Raw genomic sequence first — 2,500 nt, 5'->3', positions numbered from 1 at the left:
TTCAGCCATGGAGATGTAGGGAGCGGTCAGAGGGATTCGAACCTGCAACCCCCAGATTGAAAGACCAACTCTCTTATCACTAGGCCACGGCTGCCTCACCACTAGGCCACGGCTGCCCTGTGTATGTTATGACTCTCCTGTCCTTTGTGTTTCTTTTTCAGTATGGATTCCATGGAGTATTCCATCGAGTATTTCTTCTGTTTCAATCGTCTTGGTAAGGCAACTTGTCTATTTTTCCCCATACTGTTGTAACCTAAGTCTTATATTGTCTATCACTGCCTTCAGGTGAAACCTGCAATTTGTATTTTGTTTTGTTAATACTTAAGTTTAATGTTGGCTGGTTGAAATGAGTTCGGAGTAAGCAGACTGTATTTCACATGCTGTGATCACGCACCCATTGCGCGCAAGGTGTAATTCTCTAGGCCTATACATGGGTTCTAAATGTTGTTTATAACCTGACTGCGCGAACCTAGCTGTGCACAACTCCACCACTGATTGTTGGAAACCGCTGACGGTCAAAAACTTCTCACATATTTGGCTGCCAGTGTCTTGCCCCTCCTCATAACATTGTGTTGAACACTGTACGGGCCCATGTATAATTGCAAGGTTACCTCAATTTCAGTACACTATGTTGTTATTTCATAGTATTCACCCTGTTTACTTGATAATGGTTATTTAACTGAATGGTATGCAACGCAGTAGGAACAAAGTGTTTGCAGGTTTGCAGTTTGCATAGCTTTTCTTTTGAGAAGATTGATTTTAAATGTTGCACAACTTTAAGTTTAAACTGATGATATTTGATAGGAATTCAACATTGTCCTGGGTGTGTAGCTTACGGCTGTAACTGCTATGATGCTTTTCTGTTATGCTGCTCTACAGCCTAGGCTACATGATGTGTCTGTCCCTATCAAATAAACCAAACTTAACTGATGACATATGTTCACATAGGTGAAGTTTTTGAGCTGGATCTGGATTCTGCTGAGGATTCGTCGACTACTAGATGGCGAGCCACCCACTCATTCGAATGTGATCCTGTTCTACATTGCGCATGGCATATTTGGTAGGATTGTGGCCTGCTCGTGTCACATCACTGACTATGACTGACTTCAACGCCTTGAACTGAACTGCTTGAAATGAGCTATATTTCTTTTTGAACAACTTAAAGGAACTCTCTACATCGTTTCTTTTGAGGATTTAAAGGACTATTTCCAATTTTTGAAGGACAATTCAATTTTTTTTTTTTTTTTAAATGTTCAAACCTTTTTGGGGGGCGGGGGGTAATTGTAAATATTTAAACTTTTCAATCTCTTACTTGTGATGTTTTTATTTCATTTTGTTAATGCCCATTTTATTATTTTTCCCTATATCCTATGTTTGTATTTAAGAATGTCATTCTTCATTAGGGTTGCATACAATATTTTCTATGGATACATGATTATTTATAATGATAAATAAATAATTATTATTATTATTATTTATGCAAGATGGACATTTGACACGAACATTATGGTTTTCCCCGTTCATTTTGCTTTCGATATCCTTTCCTTTTTGTTTTGGACTGTTTCAATTCACGGGACGTCACTTTAATCCTCCAAAGGACATTTTTGGAGTGAAGCGGCCAACTCTCTTGAATTACTGCTCTTGTCGGCTTGCGCTCGCCTCTGTGGATCTAATAAGGACATAAAAGGACAGAAACTTAATGTTTTGTGTTAAGGCTACATTTTTATGTTAGAAATTATTTTTGTATTGTAAGGGAATTTGATCTGGGAAATGTGTGTTGTGACCCTGGCAAGTTCTCTGTTTTGTAGCGTGCTGGGGTTTTTTATTTGACATGCTCTAATATAAATGGTGAAAATGTTGTAGAAACATATTGTATGTTGTCTTTTAATTGGTATCTTTTTCACTCTACCCAAAGCCTAGTGTCACATTCTGTAGCCCATTGATCCTGGCCTACCATTGACGTGTACCATACTCAGTAGTGGGTAACAACAGTTTAACATCATTGATAATTCTTTTCTCTCTTTCTAACAGTGTGAAAATGTATTTCTTGAGACCAAGTGAAAATCATTTGTACTGTGATCATTTCTAGTGATACTGTCCAATTTCTGGAAATAGGCTCATATTACACATCCCCTTGAGGTAAATTATTGAGTTATACCTTTCTCCTCCTGTATGTTCAGTGTTCGTAGTAACGCAGTGCAAATTGTACCTCCATGCTAGCAGTTAACATTGAGTCCTATGAGACCAGCTGGCGGCTAGCTGGTCTCAGAACTCAATGTTAACTGCTAGCTTGGAGATAAAATTTGCACTGCCGTACTCAGAGAACGACAAGAAGTACAGGTAAAACAAAAAATAAGGGAAAGGTAAAACTCAATAACTTGACTCAAGGGGAGGTGTAATATGAGCTTATGTCCAAAAATGGGACAGTATCACTTTAATGTTACATATTAATTAAGCTCAACCAACTTCACCATAAGGTTCCCCATACTGAATTTTAAAC

At 38.1% G+C, this 2,500-nt stretch overlaps 1 protein-coding gene and 1 long non-coding RNA gene across 2 annotated transcripts in view; both read left to right on the top strand.

Moving 5' to 3' along the window:
- The window catches only part of LOC134453562 (uncharacterized), a 1,651-nt gene extending 412 nt beyond the window's left edge, over positions 1 to 1,239 (top strand). Inside the window, exons 2-3 of the long non-coding RNA XR_010035655.1 lie at positions 162 to 214; positions 949 to 1,239. This is a non-coding gene — a long non-coding RNA (uncharacterized LOC134453562). The remainder of the gene's footprint in view (positions 1 to 161; positions 215 to 948) is intronic.
- Positions 1 to 2,500, top strand: part of robo1 (roundabout, axon guidance receptor, homolog 1 (Drosophila)) — a 381,083-nt gene that overhangs the window by 273,433 nt on the left and 105,150 nt on the right. The window lies entirely within an intron of this gene.

This window comes from Engraulis encrasicolus, chromosome 8 (genome assembly GCF_034702125.1).
Source record: "Engraulis encrasicolus isolate BLACKSEA-1 chromosome 8, IST_EnEncr_1.0, whole genome shotgun sequence".
Lineage (NCBI taxonomy): Eukaryota > Metazoa > Chordata > Actinopteri > Clupeiformes > Engraulidae > Engraulis > Engraulis encrasicolus.
This window is presented reverse-complemented; position numbering and strand designations above follow the sequence as displayed.